This window comes from Triturus cristatus, chromosome 7 (assembly GCF_964204655.1).
Source record: "Triturus cristatus chromosome 7, aTriCri1.1, whole genome shotgun sequence".
In the NCBI taxonomy this organism is placed as follows: Eukaryota; Metazoa; Chordata; class Amphibia; order Caudata; family Salamandridae; genus Triturus; species Triturus cristatus.
The window spans coordinates 811,402,859-811,421,718 of record NC_140590.1 but is presented as its reverse complement, the minus strand read 5'-3'; the positions used below and the strand labels follow the sequence as shown (position 1 = coordinate 811,421,718).

Genomic DNA, 18,860 nt, shown 5'->3' with positions numbered 1-18,860 from the left:
CCCTATGTATCTGTGCCAATGGTCCCACCCAAACCTCTGGTAACCCTACAAAAGTGGATCCTACCCCTACAGAATGGGCTACTCCGGAGAATAACTGCCTGACCAATCATGGCTTTCAGAAGATGATTCATGACCTCAAGCATGATATCTCGGTAGTCAAAGAGTTGGTGCAAAGCATTCTGCAGCTCTCCTGTAAGACAGGGAAGCATTGGGTTTCACCCCCCACGATGAGGAATGATATCCACAACCCACGGAAGATTTACTCTACCAAAGGCATTACCTCATTACGCTCCTATCTTATCGCCAGCTGGAGCTCGAGGCCTCCACCCAACCACCACTCTCGGCCCCACAGACCCCCACCTCAGTTATCTGATGAAGACATTCTCACCCTGCTTGGGTCTTACTCTGTCTCTAAAACGGTCTCCCAACCCAAATCTACTCTCAACATACCCTCTATCGTTGCTGACCCTGATAGGGAACCGAGCCTTAATCTCAGGAAATTGAACATAGAGAACCTACGTCATATAAACACGTTGACTCAAGAAGTGGTCACATCTAACCTGCACATCAACTCGATGCTTCTCAATTGTAGATCAGCTGTGAAACATGCAGCTGATATTTCTGATCTAATCATTGCACTTAACGTGGACCTCCTGATCATCACTGAAACATGGCTCAATGATACTTCCTCACCAATTCTTGACATCTTAATACCTTCCGACTACTCTATACTCAGAAGTGATAGACTAGATAAAACAGGAGGGGGCATTGCCTGCATTCATCGCTCTAACCTCAGAGTAAAACAATCATCCAGTACGGTCTTATCCTCCTGTGAACAGCTAGTCTCTGAAGTCTGGAACAAAGACAAGAAGGTTTGTGTGCTACACTCGATCTATCACCCTCCTGGTGACAATCTAGTCTTCACAGAGCTAATCATGGAGATCATTATCTCGAGCTCGGATCAACCCGGTCATTTATTCCTTGGAGACTTCAACCTTCATTGGAATGACTCAAACGATCCAGTTGTTTATTCCTTTAAGACTTTCCTCTCTGACCTCAATTTCTCACAGCTCTGTAAAGGCCCTACTCACAATAAAGGCGTCACACTAGACCTCATCATTGCCAATGACAACTTCATACAAATAGGAGAAATCCTACCCTGTGACTGGTCTGTCCGTTTTCAAATTCCCTTCCTCATCCTAGACAAGGGACTGGGTAGACAGGGACAACCCTTTAAAGTGAAGCAAATGACTCACAACATGAAAGACCTCAACATTAGTTTGATAACCTCAATCACTAAAAATAGACTATAACCCCCCCCCCCCCCCCCCTCCTAATGTAACCAACCATGATGATCTTTCGGAGCATTACATTAACACTTTTTCTAACATTCTTGACTCTGTTGCTCTGAAACAGCTCAAAAGTATCCCAGTCAAACTCTCTAAACCATGGATTAATGGTGCCCTAAATGATGAACGGCGCAATCTAAGACTCTCGGAGAGACTCTGGAGAAACTCACCTTCCACCTCAAATCTCTCTGAACTGAGGAAAATGAGAAGCGTTTACAACAAACACATACGCTTGGCGAAAATCGATAATTTCAGACTTCAACTGGATGGAGCCAAAAACAGACTAAAAAAACTCTTCGAAATCATTAAGGAACAATCTAACCAATCCTCTAACCAGAGCTCGACTCCGTTATCCCCGCTCCCTAGTGGTGATGATTTTACAGCTCACTTCGCTGACAAAACAATTAAAATTGAGCTGGAGCTATTACACACTACCCCCAACTTTGCTATCCAAGATACTGCTGGCAGGAGAGGTGGCAAAACCCACGACAATACACTCGCCTTTGGACCTCAAAAACAACGCCTCTTGGAGCAGTTTTCTCCTACTAGACGACACTGAGTTACTTCGCAACATGGCATCCATCAAACCCTCAAACCATTTTGGTGATCCTCTCCCTGCCAACCTCTTTAAAGATTTAATCTCAGCCGTTCTCCTCTTTGGTCCAGGATCATTCATGAATCTCTCTTGCAGGGAAAGATTCCAAACTGCCTAAAAGCTGGGCAAGTTACTCCCATCCCCAAGGAGCCCAATGCGGACTTATCAGATCCAAACAACTTCCGACCTATCACCAGCAACATGACTTTAACAAAATTGCTTGACAAATGAGTTCACTCTCAGCTATGCAAACATATTGAGAAATATCAACTCCTGGATTCCCATCAGTCAGGATTCAGAGCGGGGCACAGCACCGAAACGGCACTAACTCACATTATTGATGACGCCGTGAGAGCCCTCGACCAAAATGTCCCTTGTCTCTTGATCCTTCTAGACCTGTCCTCAGCCTTCGATACCATCAAACACAAAAACTTGATTGATCTCCTACAACATAGGATGGGATTGTCGGGCCCGGTCCTAAACTGGTTTTCCTCCTTCCTTCACAACCGCATGCAAAGGATCAAAGTTAATCATGCCCTGGCTTCCAGTACCCCTGTCCTTATTGCAGTCCCTCAAGGTTCTATCCTCTCGCCCTCTCTTTTCAATCTATTTATGGAACCTCTTGTAGTCATTTTGAACAGAACCAACATCCAATACCACATATATGCAGATGACACGCAATTGTACCTGAAAATCTCCTCGTAAGAGGACATAAAAATGTTAAACACTGCACTTGCTCAAATTCAACAATGGCTAGCTCAGAATCATCTCCTACTAAATACTCTCAAAACGGAATTTCTGTTGATCACCCCACCTAATCACTCAGCTCCTACCCTAGACTGGATTAAACACCTAACTGCTCTGAACTGCACTCCTCACATTGTAGACTATGCCAAATCTTTAGGCATCACCTTGGATAAACACCTAAACATGCAGGTACACATCAATGCTACTACTAGGGAAGGCAATTTCCAACTCAACACACTGAAGAAAATCAAACCATTCCTCCCCCTGAAGATCTCAGACCGGCGGTTCAATCCCTGATTATCCCAAGATTGGAATACGGGCTGGTGACCCTCGCAGGACTTCCCAAAGCTAGCTTGGCTCCTCTCCGAGCCACATTGAATGCATTGGCCAGGCTTTTAACGGGTTCTAGGAAATTTGATCACATTTCACCCGACCTTTTGCAGCTAAACTGGCTATCCATTGAAGCAAGAATACGACTCAAGATAGCCTGTCTGACTCATAAAGCCATACAGTACAATACCCCATACTATATAGCTAATAAACTTGAACTATCGGGCTCGAACAGGAACCTCAGAAGTACGTCCACCCTTCTCCTGAAACCTCCAAGATTCAATAAGAAAAGATCGTACAACTGTGCGTTCTCCGGTCTTGCTCCAAGAATTTGGAACTCCTTACCAACAGAGATCAGATCAAATCCTTCCACTACTTCCTTTAAAAAACTGGTTAAAAGGATACTAATTAACGAACGTTAGCGAGCTGATCATGTTAGTGCGTTCTGTTAATAACCAAAATCTTGAAATATTTTTCACTGATGTTCTATGACATATTTTCCCTTCTTTTTGTTCTAATCTTAGACAACCCCTTTAACTGCATCAACTGTTGATTGTAAGATGTTTTTTTTTTTTTTTTGCCTCGTAGCGCTAAATTGCACCAATGATACTAATGTTCTACCTTCCTTATGTTCTGTATAATTGCTTACTACAACGCTGTACAGCGCTCAGATACCCCCTTGGGTCTTGTTCGCGCTCTATAAAACTTTCAAAATAAAATAAATAAATAAAATAAATATGTTTCAGCTCCTCGGAACCTTACTGACCTCCTTGGGTGCTCCTTTTGGCATAACAGAGCCACAAGAGCATCACCTGCAATACCTCAGGTGGGTACACCCTCAGCATTAGCTGGACTCTCTGAGCCACTTCTGCCCTCGGCTCTCGGCTCCAGTGCTGGCGCTGCCTTCGGTGCCCACATCCACAGCAGACCTTGCTACCATCGATGAAGATGCCAACTTCGCAGACTGAACCGATGGCCCCTGTTGTCCTGTCCGACGCTGGCTCGGCCCACTCCAACTCCGAATGATGTCGCAACCGAATCTGACCAAGTTTTCTACACTCGCCTTACCTAAAGGCAGACAAAATTCATTGCATTCCCTCCTTGGTACTGACTGATAATGACTATGACCAGGGTGATAAGTTTGCTCAGCCCTATTCCGATAATAATTGGTATGAAGACTTGCAAGAGGCTAGTGGGTTCAAATTCTCCATGGAAACTGCTCTCATTTTTCCCATCTGGCCCAGCCACTGAAGGCTCTACCTCCTGCGTCATGCTTAGGGTGACCGAAGTCCTTGATCTTAGTCTCCCCTCTATGTAGGTCAAAACAAACGTCCTGAACAGAGACCTGCAGCCTGGCCAGACTGCTTCTGAGCCTCTCCGCCCCTTCAATGAAGCCTTGACAGATACCCTTCTAGGGGAATGGGCTAATCCCTGTACTGGCCCTCCAGTTAACCGCCAAATTGCCAGGTGCCACCGTCCTGCCCTGGTTCACCCGATCTTTCTCTCTCAGCACCCCTCTCCAGAGAGTCATGTGGTGCAAGCTTCGACTAGCTGGACCAAGTCTAACAATTCTATCACTCCCCTTGACAGGGAATCTAAGAGAGTAAAGACTTTTGGAAAACGCTTGTTCTCCTCCTCTAGTTTGGCTCTGCCGTAAATCAATGCCTCCTATTTGCTGGCCTGTTATACTCCCGTCTTTTGGGACTCAGTGGCACAAATCCTCCCCTGTGTTCCAGAAGACTTTTGCCCTGTTCTCTCACAGGCCATCCAGGATGGTTGTGATGTGGCAAAATCCATAACTCCTTTTGACGAGCTATAGGCACTAGTGTCTCCATTCGCTGCCATGCATTGCTACGTTCCACTGGGTTCTCGGGTGATGCCAAGACCTCACTAATGGACTTGCCATTCGAAGGGACTCACTTGTTAGGGGACAAGGCTGACCTGGCCTTTGAGCTATTTAAATAGAGTAGGGCTACTGCTAGTTCGCTAGGCACTTCCTCCCAGAAATACTTTCAACGTTCCTCTTGTAGCTTTGGCAGAGGCATTCCCTACCTCCAGCCTATCCCACTCCAACAGGGAGCCCAGCAGTTTTGCAGGAAAGGCCTTCGTGTCCCTGTGGCCAAGGTCTGTGTGTCGCTCAGTCTACCACCCCTTGCACTTCTACCTGTCAAGACTCTTTAGTGTATCCTTTAAGGATCACAGCCCCCTGCTGTGATGCAGGATCTATCGACTCTTCCCAGGTTGACAAGCGATCATGTCGGACAGGTGGTCCTCCATATCATCCGCAAAAGTGACGCCATTTATTTATTTATTTGAAAAGTTTTATATAGCGCTGGCTAGACCCGGAGGTATCAGAGCGCTTTACATGAAGTAGGACATTGTTTCAGAACATTGTTACATTGTTACATCAGTTGGTGGAGTTACAAAAGTTACATGAATTACAAAAGCATAGCATAACATTAGAAAAAAAACGGTAAGGGGGAAAGTACTTCAGGGGACACGGAGAAGTCAGGCTGGAAAAGGGGAGGCAGACAAAGAATCACAGAGGGAAGAGGTGGGGGAGGGAAAAGAAACGCAACGTGGAGACGAGGAAAACAATGTCCGATGTCCGGCTGGGTAGGTGGCAGCCAAGTGGTGAACAAGAGCCAAACTCCTCTATAGCTGCATAGGACAGCTCCACCGGGCATCAGCCAAAGTTGCTCGGGCACCGCGGTGCATACAGACAGTTTTGGATTCCGCCTAGGGGGCATTGTCAAAAGTTCCATCGAGAGCCCTGGTCACGGTGTATGGTGCTGCGATCCCAGTGGTAGTGGGACGACTCACAATCCTCAACTGAGTGTGTCTCTTGCCGCTGTGATCACTCTTTGAGAGGACTCTGTATCCCGCAGAACAAATGCTGGATCCCTCCCCAACAAGGGGAGAAAGAGTGCTTTTGTGGGAGGCCCACTCGTGGCGGCCATCTTAGTGACATTCAGGCTGGTAAGAATGACCCTCACTGCTGTAGGGGTAATTGATAGTTGGGTCACTGGTTCAGTTGCCTGTGAATCTGCAGCCCCAATACAGCAAATGTTGGTGGTAATGATATTGCAGGTAAAGTACTGCAATTATCATGTGCTGGGGGCCGTTTGGTTCATAGCTCCTTCAGTTGCTGCTACACCCCTGGACTAAAGTGAGTGAGTTGATGTGAGGGATGATCATCCCAGGCTCGAACCAACCTCTTTGTGCTGCGTTGTACGTCCCTGTGCGCTGTGCAGAATCAGGCGCTGTCCCAAGGGGCCTTGTTGCAGCCAGGCTAGTCCATGATGGCCACAACGTGAGTAGCACAGGAAAGTCCTATCCAAGCTTCTCTAGCCCAATCCAGAAGGGCATCCTACCTTTCATTCTCTGTTCCTACCAACTGGGGCACATAATAGCTTATAGAAGCCAGACTATTCCAAGATGGCCGCACCGTGCAAATAACAGGCAAGTCCTAGCTTTGTTTCTCTAGCGCCCTAAACAAGAAGGATTTGAAACTTAGTCTAGTGCAGGTAAAGCAAATCAGAGTAAGTGACCTTCAAAGAAATGCAGGTAACATCAATAATCCACATGCAAGGGGAGAAGTTACATGGCAAGAACAGAAGGGCTCCTCGCTGAGCGCCTTGCTGCAGACAAACAGCCAAAGTCCGGGGACTCCCCAGGGGGCGCAATGGTGCTTGAAGAGTACAGTAGCCCAAGCACAACATGTAGGGAGACGAGCGCTCGCACCCTCCCGCTCCACCTCACTGCATCCCCACGTAGGGTAGTGAACCGGGTCAGTCACATCTAGCGCATCACCCCAACCTCATCGGAAGAACCCCGTAATGCCCCATGACAACAGGGTTCACTTAGCCACCCAGGACCGGCAGCACGTTCTGGACAGGAAATGGAATGAAAACGAAAATACTGGTTCATGTTCAGGCAAGGCACATTCCAAAAAGCCAGCGTGCATGACAGGCAGTGCTCTGCATATGTCAATAGGTCCAATCCCAGGACCCGGAGCAGGGGGTAGCCTTAACACCCCAGTGGGTGCAATCCGACCAGCAGTCCTCAGCTTAGCAGTGAAGCACGACCGAGGGCCCCCAGCACTCTTCAACACCGCCGTGCAGCGTGACTCCGGAGACCCAGGGGGCGCACAGATCACAGTGCACTGATCAGCAGCACTACGCTTCAGCCGCAAAGCCCGGTACCGGAGTGCAGCAGCAATCTCCCTCCGGGGGTAGACCTTGTGCAGTGCGACCCCGGTGAGCCAGGGAGAGCACAGCACAGCTGTTGAAATGGCCTGCCCGAACTCACTGCAACGCTGAGCTCGGTAACCGCAGCAGCAGGCCGGAATCTCTCCAGCGACCTCAGCAGCTCCGTCTCCCATTCAGAGCAACCATCGATCGTGCCAGGATGTCCCAATATCACCTCCACAGCCATCGCACCATAACCGGAGCCACCTCCTGTACACCAGGACCTCCGATGAGGTTTTCTCCATGTTGCTGCCGGAAAACGAAGCTCCAAACCAGGTGATGGCAGGGACTGTGACAGATTATAGGAGGATAATTACGAGATCGTAATCCCCAATCCAGGAGCTCCATTTTGGGGCTCCACCTCGGCGGCCATCTCGGTGACTTTCATACCATACCCTTCCTTTCAGCTCCACCGCACCCTCCAGCATCCACTCAACTACTGACAGAGCGTCATCTCTCCATTTTTTGGGAGGAAGGGCAAATTCTTTTGCCAAAGGGGCTATTGAGAGGGTGCCTGTCCCAGAAGTAGGACATGGTTGTTATTCCCTCTACTTTGAAAGGAGGAATTCAAAAGGCTTACCCTAGCCCAGGTCTTGTCTGCCTTCGATCCTGAAGACTAGATTTTGGCCTTGGACCTGCAGGACACCTATTTCCATATTCCCATCCTGCTGGCCCATCGATGCTACCTGCGGTTCATGGTGGGAGAGGAGCATTTTCAGTTTGCTGTGCTCCCCTTTGGTCTCACCAGCACCCCTCAGATGTTCATGAAAGTGATGGTGATATCACACTTCCGGAGATCAGGGGTGCCAGTCTTCCCCTACCGCGACGACTCACTGTTGAAGACTGGCTCGCCCATGCAGTGGCCAACCACCTCCAGGCTACTGCAACCCTCCTGTCATCTGTGGGGTTCACCATCAACGTGCCAAAGTTACACCTGACTCCTCTCCAGATCCACCCTTTCATTTAAGCCATTCTGGACATGGTTCAGTTTCATGGCTTTCCCCTGGTAAAGAGCGTACAGTACATTCAGACTATCATCTTAATCTTTCAGCCTCAGGTCTGTGTTTCAGTAAGGTCGACTCTGAGGCTGCTGGGATTGGTGACCTCTCCTCCTGCATCCTGCTAGCTGAGCACACCAGGTGCCATACACAGGCTCTGTCTTTGTGGGTCCAACATCAGGGTGACCTCTCTGACCATGTCCAGATGTCAGAGGAGGCTGCGAAAGATCTGCATTGGTGGCCACTAGAGCGTAATTGGGTTAGCTGCAGACCCCTGTTCCTTCAGATCTGACAGTGGTGATCGATGCATCACTTCTGAGTTGGGGTGGCAATCTGGAAGAAGTGGAGATCAGAAGCCTCTGGTCTCTGGTGGAGTCTCGGCTCCATATCAACCTTCTGGAGCTGAGGGCCATCCACTTGGTGCTAAAAGCCTTCCTGCTGTCTATAATGCGGAGGCTGTTACAGGAACTCACGGACAACATCACCGCCATGTGGTACTGCAACAAACAAGGTGGGGTGGGGATCACAGACTCTGTGCTAGGCGGCCTTGTGCCGCTAGAAATGGCTGGACCACCAAAGAATTATTTTCCTGGTGGTGACCCACCTGGCAGGGTTGTTGAATGGTGGGGCGGTTAATTTCAGTTGTTGGCGCCTAGTCGATCATTTGTGGCAGCTACACACAGGTGGCACACTGTCTCTTCTGTGAATGGGGAAGAACCTTGGCTCGATCTTTTCCCCGTTGCCAGGAGTGCACAATGTCAGCACTTCTGCCTGCTGGTGTTTTCAAGTGGTCTCTGACTTGGTTCCCCGGGACTCCTGTATGCCTTCCCGCCGATACCACGTCTGTCCCGAAGAAGATGAGAACAGACAGGGCTCAATTCATTCTAGTGGCTCTGTAATGGGTTGGGATATGTTATGTTATGTTAAGGTGATTTTTAAAGCGCACGATTACCCGAAGGTGTCCTGGTGTGGAAATACTTCTCTTTAGACAAGGCCAGGGCAAGCAGGATTATTTATCAAAAAGCCAGGTCTTCAAGTCCTTCCTAAAACTCAACAGATTCTTTGCATTTCTCAAATGGAATGGGAGCTCATTCCAGGCCTTTGCGGCACAGAAGGTAAAGCTTCGACCACCCCAATGGGCTTTTTTTGTTGGTGGAACAACGATCAGTTTTGCTTCTAATGATCGAAGCGTGCGGATTGGTTTATACCGTTGGAATTGGTTTTCGAGGTGGTCATATCCCTCTCCATGCAATGCCTTGAACACCATGCATAGTGATTTGAACTGTATCCGGTTTCTAACCGGGAGCCAGTGCAGTTTTTTTATCACATTGGAGATCAAGGCAAATTTTGGGGTACCTGTAAGGAGTCTGGCCGCGGCATTTTGGAACATCTGGAGCTTATGCAACAGTTTTTGCTGCATGTTTAAGTATAAACTGTTGCAATAGTCCAGCCTTGATAAAACCAGGGCCGTAACCACTGTTTTGCGACAGTCAAGCGTTGGGAGATTTAATACCATTCTCACTGTTCTTAAAACATACCCTGTTTTATAAACTACCGCATTGACCTGAACTCCCATAGAGAGTTTCTCATCTAGCAGGATCCCCAAATTGTTGACCTTTTTAGCTGGGATGGGGAGAGACCCCAGTGAAGACGGCCACCATGAAGGGGTCCAAAATTGGGGTTGTTTCCAAACAACATCACCTCAGTTTTATCCGAGTTCAGCCTCAGGCAGTTACCTGCCATCCATCGTCCAACTTCTTCCATACAAGACTGGAAGCGCCCATCCAACCCGGTTTCTTTGCCAGGTAGTAGCACTACCACAATTTGCGTATCGTCTGCATACGAGGTGATCCCAAACCCGAACGCACTAATAACTGGTGCCAAAGTTGAGACATATACATTAAAGAGAGTCGGGCTCAGGGACGACCCCTGCGGGACGCCACATGGTAGTGAGAAAGGTTTTGATTGAAATTTCCCCAATGCTACTATCGGGCTTCTGTCGTATGGATAGTCTGGATAGTATGGTATCCAGAACTCCCTGGGCTTGAGTATCTGCTGTCCGATCAGGCTGCCCCTTGGGAGGATCTGCTGTCACAGGAGAACGATCAGATTTACCACCCTGGTCTTTTCAACTTGAGCATGCTTTGTATTTTTCACAATGTTGAAATCGATTGAATCACTTGGTCTGGAGAGCCTGGAGAGTTACTCGGAACAATCACGCATGGACGATCTGGAATTTATTTCTCCTTGTCAAATGTGTATTTCAACATTGTGAATAATACAAAGGCATGCTCATCACAGCCTTGATTTTCATGGATATTTAAAAGGAACATCGTCTAGCTGAATCCTTGAGATCGGCATACCATAAGGAGATTCTATTAGTGAGAATTGTGGACACTCTACCAAAAGAGAGAAGGGTGTATCAGGATTAAACACCTTTCACCGAGCCCCCCACCCAATCAATGGTGTAGCTGCACTGTTTTAGGTTGTCCTATACACATCACCGACTTGATGAAGACCCGCATGCGAGGGCTTAACCTACCTAATGCAACAGTCTGATCCTAACGTCAAAAGCAATAAAAGCCTCGATTGAGTATATTTTTTCCCTATGAGTGGTGGGCTTTGATTCAGTCATCACCTCTCCAAACACGGAAGATTGCAGTCGGTTAAGAAACTCTCAGACAGGCTGTTGTTAATGTCTCTCTCATAACCATGGATGTTATCTAAAAAGAATTATGAGGACTATTTTTACTGTTCTTTTCTTTTCTCTAATCACCAAGCACATGAGCACCTCTATAAAGACCTCTTTTTCCACCTATTGCAGGGCAACTTGAATGTTGAAAAATGTATATGTTATACATGATGAGGGTTCATCATGCCTTGTTATTACGTGAGTGTATGGTAATTCCATAACCAATCTGGCTGCTTCTTCCACAATTGTTTTACTTCTTGTATGTTAATTGTGTGTTTATGGAGAGCGTACATTAGTCCTTTAACACCTCTCACTGCCTCTTTAGTGTGCCAGCTCCCATATTGTACATGTTCTGTATGTGTGAGAGAACCATGTGATGTTCCTCCTCCTCCTTTTTCCTGTGATTTACTTATTTATATTAGGAAACCTGTGCTTGGGCCCATGTTGTAGCTATTTTGGGAAGTTCGATACAAAACTTTGAACTACATAAAACAGTGTGTGCATGTAAAGGGTCCTACTATGGTGGTAAGTGCGGCGCGGAAGCCGTGGGTGGGTTGGCGGCCTGGGGGAATGAAATAATGCTGGAGTGTATTGTTGGAGGCCAATCAGACCAGTGTTCGTGCCACTGGGCACGGTCCAGGCATGGACGGGCACAGACTGGCTTAATTTTGGCGCGCCAATGGTACGGGTGTGCTGCCATTAAGTAGGTTCTGAGAGAGGGGAGGAGCGTGGGGCGGTGAGCAGGGCTGGCAGGCGCAGGAAAATCAGACGGGAAGGCTATGTTTAGGAGAACAAGTAAGGAGAGAGGGAGGTGGAAATAAGTGTGGTGGGGTTAGGGAGTGCAGGTGGGCACGTAGGGAGAAGGGTGTGAAGCAGAAACGATGGTTGGAGTGGCAAAAAGGAGAGCTGCAGAAGGAGGCTAAAAGTATGGAAGAAAATGTCCCTAAAAGTGTGCCAGAGAAGTAAAAAAGAGGCACAAGAGAGGGTGGAAAAAGGTACAGAGGTACAGAAAAGTGAGACAGAGGAGTAAAAAGACATATAAATTATGATGCTAGAAATGGGGGATAAAAAGGCACCAAAAGTGTGACAAGGGAGTAAAATGAAGCACAGAGAGGCTACAAACGGAAGAAGAAAGGGAAAAAAGCAGAATAGAGGAGTGTGAAGAGGATGCCAAAGGAAGAGATAAGGCTCAGAGGGAGAGATTAAGAGAGCAGAGGCCCAGGAGGAAAAGAGAACAGAGGAGAGAGAGCAGCATTAGGAGCAGAGGCGGGAGATGGGTTCAAAAGGGCCTTGACTGGTCAGAGGACCAGTTGAGCTAAATCCGGGGCTGAGCCTAGCCACCTGTATCACAAATCCCCATCTCTACATGTGTAGTGGCATACAGCATTTCTAGCCCCCCCTAGGTGGCTGGCAAGGCACTTGTTGCTTCACTAACCAACACTTTCCAGGCCCAGGACATGTATATAAAAAAGGAAAAGAAGAGGATAGGAAATGTAAAGATCCTCCAGGCGGTTCACATCCAACAATCCTCTTTTCTGTCCCCCTCTGTCTCACCAGGATTCATAGTGTTCCGTTTCCCCATCAATCCCCAGAAATACTTCAGAACCAATGCTGGCCATATCTGATAGAAACTTCTAGCCACAGATTCCTTACCTTAGAATTATCCCCAGGCGTCAGACTGAATCCGGAAATCTTTCGTGAGCAGTACCCTTGAGTGCCGGTAGGCAGCGATGTTCGCCTCTATGTGGCATCAGCCTCCGCACCTGAAATGACAGTTGCGGTGCCTATATTGGCTTCCTCGTGGCAATAACATCTGCCCGGAGGGTCAGTGAGCTTCAGGCTTTCTCATCCAAGCCTTCTTACCTGAACATCTAGCCAGTTCCTGGTGCTTCGTACCAGAGCTTCTTTTCTTCTGAAAGTGGTCTCTCCACTTTCAGAAGAAAAGCCATCATTATGGCGACTTTTTATGCTCTGCCTTATCCCTCCAAGGAAGAGGAGCAACTTCACTGTCTGGACCCAAAAAGAGTGTTGTTGTTCTACCTTGACCGCACACAAGCGTTCCTGGATGGACGACTAACTCTTCGTGGGGTTTGTCGGAGCGGAGAACGTACGGGCTGTGCAGAAGTGAACTATCTCCCGATAGATGGTGCTCTATATAAAAATTTGCTACGCATTGGCTAAAAAGTAATCCCCTGAATGTTTGTGTGCTCATTCTACCAGAGTTAAAACTGCCATCAATGCATTAGCTCGCTGAGTTCCGGTCCTGGACATCTGCCAGGCAGAAACGTGGGCTTCCTTGCACATGTTTACCAAGTTCTACTGCCTGGACACTCAGGTTCGTAGAGATGGGCATTTTACCTGTCTTGTCCTGCAGGACTTCCTCATGTGAAATTGGTCGGTCCGCAGACCCACCTCTGGGGAGGTGTTTGCTTGGGTAGCTATTCTAAGGTAAGGAATCTGTGGCTAGAAGTCTCTATCAGATGAACAAGTTACTTGCCTTCTTTAACGCCTTATGTGGTAGAGACTCTGTCTAGCTGTAGATTCCTTACCGACTCACCCATCCTCCCCGCTCTGTGAACGGTTTTCTAGGGACCGAGGTTTCACCTTTTAGGGCCCCATTATTCCACACCAGTAGTCAGTGTGCTTCGTGGTTCTGCGCTACTGGTGTGGAAAGTCATGAAAAGTAACTGACGCCAGCAACATGGGGTGGTGCCTATATAGGCACGGTGCACGTCACTTCCGGTGCGGACAACGCCATGCAGAGCCGAATGTCTGGGCACACAGGGGTACTGCTTACAAAAAATGTCCTGATCCAGTCTGACGCCTGGGTATAATTCTAAGGTAAGGAATCTGCAGCTAGACAGTCTTTACCAGATAAGGAGTGACCAAAGGTAAGTAACTTGTTTGTCAGGCCAGTCTCCGATCTGTGGCCTTGAACTCAGTTCTCTCTAAAGGCCGTGATCTCTCACCACGGTGCAAGTATTCCCGCACATCTTCAAACCGGTGGTCTTAGTGAAATCCTTCGCTTTGTGCTTTCTAGAGCAGAGCCTGCCTTCTCTCTGCATGGGAAAACATGTGACCTATGAATGCAGGGTCGTCTAGGTCACCTACTTCGCTTTGCTACAGCTACGTCCCTGTTGTTGGCCTCTGTCACTGCTCCTTGGCTCTGCCTCATGACATCCACGTGCAGTGTCAGAATGGGATCACAATTAGACCCAGGCACTCACCAAAAAAGGGGCCCACATTCCAGAATTGTTCATTTTTAGGTCTCGCCTAGCTATTGCGTTTACGCAATCGCTATGCGAGACTCTAGTAAGAGGGGCATTTCAAAGTGCTCCCAAAAGTGGATTGCGTGCATCGTGCCGCCATGCAATCCGTTTTAGGAAGCGCTTCAGCCCACTGGCGCCCTCGGCATCATACTTCAAAGGGTCCGCTCCCCAGCCTGGAATGCGCTCCCCCGCCAAGTGCGCGCGCTTGCTTCCACTTTCGCGCGGCGGGCGCTCGCTCGCGTCCGGACCAATTTGTCTTGTTTTAAAATGCTTGTAGTGAATTGAGGCCCAGACGCAGCTCTCACTCGCCTGTGTTGAGGAATTGCTTAGGAGATCAGCTGTCTCGTTCACTGGCAGAAAGAATGACGCATACATCTTCTGCCTTGTTGTTATTGTTGCTGTTTTATATAGCGCGAACATGACCCGAAGGTATCAGAGCGCTTTACTTGAGCCTTTTACATCCACATTTTCAATGGAGGGGCATCGGATATACTTGCCCATTGGCATGCATGGAACTTGTTGTAATCTAACAGGTTGAACATCATCGACAATTTGGATAAGAACAGAACTCACAATCTTAAAAGGAAGATGGCGGTGTGCTGCGACGTCCTCTCCTCTGATCGCTCCCCGAGTTCACCCAGCAGAGTCTGGGGTCTGCGCTGCGGAGCTGACCGCGGGGGCGGACCTCTAGAGCACCCACACACCGGGGAATTATGGCTCTCTAGGACCCCCAGCCTCCGCCACAGGTGTGAGGGGATGTCACAGTAATGTAGCCGGTAATCACTGACAGACCTTCTCTAGGGAGCGGGGGTGGGGGGGGCTTATGGACTGATGCATCAAGTGGCGAGCAGGTTAACACAACTTTCGAAGAATAGGGGGCATCGGTGGTGGGCATCTCAAGGTCTGCCCACAGCGTGTGTTCATTTACTGAGCCGGCTCTTGGTTACAGCACTAGCTTTAATATGAATCTTATCTGAAGCTTTAGTAAGATTCCTCATCTACGTGTTTCATCAGTCGTGCAGCGGATGAAAGGCCGAGTGATTTTGGATAGGAGACTCCGACCCTATACCGCGCCTACAAAACTCTCTGCAGACATTGCTTTAAACCAGCGAGCGACTTTCCCTTTCATTCCCACTCGAAGGACACAGGAGTTCCCACGACTTAAATCTGTATTAAACAATTGTTATTAAAAGAAGTACATGAATTTACGGGAGGTCATCTTTCCATGCGTTCTCTATGAAAGATCACGCTGGGGTGGAGGCGCTCATCTTTCTATTGAAGAATTAGACATTTAAACTTAAAACTTGACTTCTGTAGCCTTCGATTCTACTTTTTTGTTTTAATACAACTGATTTTTATCCTACCAATGTTGTCTTTCTTAATCTCTAATATGTTATGGCACACAAAGCGAACACTGCCGTCTCTGGGTGCTCAGTCAATTGGTGCAGTTATTAAATATGTTTTTATCGACCTACGAAGCATACAAAGCTGGGTTAATGCACGGCAAAGAAAGTACAACCTAATCGACAAATCGTATTTTGAAACTACACCATTTAAATGTGGAATTATAAACTGGCCAACGGAACTCTGGCGCAAAAGCCTCTGTTTTATTTAAAGCCGCAAAAGACAACTACCCGGAAAACGAAAAGCTCAATATATGTACAATAACAGCTACGTATTAACCCATGTAGTACAGTCAACCGTTTAAACGACCCACTGGCCACAGCCAGTAACTTCAATGAAAAACAACAACTCTTTTTTCAGTAGCTCCCGGGTGTCCTATTAATTAAGCAATATGTAGCACATCGCTGCTTCTTATCACGGCGGGACCAAACAGCCGTTCATCCTTCCAATGTCGACAAAACCAGTACATTGAATTTGGGGAACAAAAACCTCCTTTAGCTGCCCATAGTACCACGATAGCTCATCATAAATTAACGTGCGCTCTTCAGTGACACCTGGTTCGGCAGATCAGTAGTCCAGGAAGTGCACACATAGTTGCTCTGTGTTTTCCTTATAAGTACACCGCATAAATATAGTGTATTTTACTTGTACAAAATTGTAGACCATATTTTTGTTTCGGGCGCACTCCAGATGAAACTGATTTTTGCAACCACTGATAAATATCGTTAGCCATAAGGTAGTAGACGAGATTCCACTCCTCCTCATCTGTCTGATTTTACGTCACTAGCGTTCAAATCTGGGCAGTGTGACGTTGAATTCATTATGCTCCTCTCGATAATCACTCACTCCAGGGGCTTCAAGCCACCGCCTAATTCCGATTCTGCAATGTAGCACCCGAGCCTCTTGAAACGGTGTGTCACGAGCGGGAAGGCAGACAGGGGGACCTCGGCTCCCTCGCGCATCTGATGCGGCAAACGAGAACATGATTACGTTTTCACAAAGTGGGCATGCTAGGGCGCTGCCCCTTGCAGAGGAGAAGGGCTGCGTTCTCATATTAAGGAACTTCTAATTAAAAATGAACGTCGCTCCAAGATGTCGCCCAAAAAGGGTCCCTGAATTTGTTCACATAGGAACTCGAAAGATGTTTGGAAAGTGGCAAGGACCTATGTTAGCTTTCCCCCTGAGTATACTCTCAAGTGTTAGCCAGGGTTACTGGAATACTGTGGGAGGTGAGGACCAAGTATACAGCACAGATGACTAAATTATGTGGCAAGAAAAGTCAAACAATGCGGCCTATGTCGCATATTTTGTAATACTATTACTTCATTATTTGGCCATTTTGACACATTTTAACACTGTGTGGTAAAATCTTTCAACTCATTAGTGCCACCTCAAACACCCAAATACACCAATAAGCTACTGAAAGGTAACCAGGCAACCTTAGTGAATGGCCTTCTACGTCACGCAGTTTTTAGTAACTTTTGATCCGTTTGCACCAGAAGCACATTTTTTTCTTAAAATCTCCATATTGTTTAGCAGATCATGGAGTATGTGGAAATTCGTCAACACCGTAATTATGCTGAAAATGCTGCTGCTGCAGAACTGCATAATTCCAGTGACCTCCTGTTAGTTTGTTTACCTCATGTATTACCATGTACGCCCAGCATACTCTTGTCTGTTATTCTATTTACTGAGCATACTCTTGTGTGTTAGCGTGTACACTCAGCACAATCTCATGTGTATGTTTAAAATGGAACAGGCCCCGTGCTTTACACTATTGGCTCCTGGAGCAGAGCAAAAACTATAAGAAGTAAGTCCCCCTGCAAAAAAATTTCTTTCATCAGTGGCTCATCATTCCCTCATTCATACATTTCAATATACATGCAGTCTAAATAACAAAATATTTTTTTTGTGTTTCTCTCTTTATTAGTTTTTTGTCATATCATACCTATCAATATATCATGTCTGAATTTCACATGTCAACTTTCTATTATACAATGTACATATACTATATAGCATACATTATTTCATTTGTTAATACTTCATAAAGTTCACAACAACAAAAAATGTGACTTCTTTAAAAACCACCGCTTCCAATCTTCATTCATCTACCACTTTCTCCTCATTCAATCCATCATTCATACAAATGCCTCAAATCAACATTTCTTAAAACGCATACAGGAATTCCAAAACGAGTCTTCAGTATTCATATAAAATGTAATATTTTCCATATAATTGTTTCTCTTTGCTGTTGAGCATCAAACAAGAGCAACAAGGCACCACATTATCATCTTAAACTTTTTTTATACATTTGAATGTCCAACCTTTTGGTACATTTTCTTCCCTGATTATAATTTTACATCATATCTGTGGCTTTTACATCTAATCTAATATTTGGATTTTGCATATGATTAACATCCAATCAAATATGTATGTGGCTTATGCATATGATCTACGCGCGTTTCGGTTAATGTGGCTGATGAGGGGTGTTACCCTGAAACTGGTCCCAACATGCTTGTTTCCGGTTCAGGGAAGGCTTGGCAGTTCGGGCTGGACTGTTCCCATGAGGCACAAGGTCAACAATTATTTGCCTATAGCTGGGTCTGAACTGAGGTGGCGAAGTGAGCTAAAGAATGATGATGGATTCAACTTAGATCTGTGACTATGGGTGAGTGTCTGAAAAGTTTCAGTGCTCCGTCCATCAACTACTTGTGTTTGCTTTGTTCGCCCTAAGTTGGCAGTGTATGCCCAGACGTGGGTCCCTTGCTCGCTTCGCCACTGGATTCAAGCTAGCCTGGCTGATGAGGGCTGTTACCCCGAAACAGGTCCCAGGATGCTTGCTTCTGGTTCAGGGAAGACCTGGCTTGGCAGTTCGGGCTGGACTGTTCCCATGAGGAACAGGGTCAAGACTGAATTGCATATAGCTGGGTCTGAACTATGGTGGGTAAGTGAGCTAAAGAACGATGATGGATTCAACCCAGATCTGTGACTAGGGGTGAGTGCCTGAAAAGTTTCAGTGCTCCGTCCATCAAAGATCTATGGATAACCACCTTATCTTCAGAAAGCTACTCTTCCCCGCATAAGCAACAACGCTAACAGAAATAGACAGCATATCCCTCCGTACTTAAGCATTTATTTTTACTATAGATATGTACCTATATATGTGTATTGTTTTGTATAAACATGTAGATTAATTATGTTTAAAAAAAAATATATATATAGATAG

The 18,860-nt window shown here is 46.8% G+C and overlaps 1 protein-coding gene across 3 annotated transcripts in view; it reads left to right on the top strand.

Moving 5' to 3' along the window:
• LOC146810620 (proton-coupled amino acid transporter 1-like) overlaps nt 1-18,860 on the top strand; it is a 444,495-nt gene that overhangs the window by 125,600 nt on the left and 300,035 nt on the right. The window lies entirely within an intron of this gene.